The following is a 550-nucleotide window of genomic DNA, read 5'->3' on the forward strand; positions in this document are numbered from 1 at the left end:
AAAAAAAAAAATCAAAATAACGAGTACGAAGCGAAGATTTTGCTAAAGCCCTTTGCTGCCATCTTTAGTTCGCCCATTAGGAAGCAGCAGTAGTTTATGCGTTGCATCTGCATTTCAGACTAAGTGATTATTGTACCTAATTACGGTTGATTGCTGATATTTCCTCACTCTCTCTCTTAGTCAAGCGCTTCTTCTGTATTTTTGTGTGTAGCGATGACAAGTGCAGTGCGCTAGGCATTGCCCTGGGTTGGGTATGAGTATCTCCTGTACTGCGTTAAGATTTCCTTAAGTTACTTTTTTTAAGCTTTGCTACTGTTCTCACTTTATGCCGTGCAATATCATCTGCTGTGTTTGCTAAGCAAAAAAAAAAAAAAAAAAAAAAAAAAAAAAAAAAAAAAAAAAAAAAAAAAAAAAAAAAAAAAAAGAAAAAAAAAGAAAAAAAAAGAAAAGAAAAGAAAAAAAAGAGAAAAAGTAAAAAAAAAAAAGAAAAAAGCAAGTGATGATGTCATCATGCTTTTCAGTGTTACAATGTTTCAGCGTTACAATGTTT

The sequence above is a fragment of the Parus major genome, chromosome 10 (genome assembly GCF_001522545.3).
Source record: "Parus major isolate Abel chromosome 10, Parus_major1.1, whole genome shotgun sequence".
NCBI lineage: Eukaryota > Metazoa > Chordata > Aves > Passeriformes > Paridae > Parus > Parus major.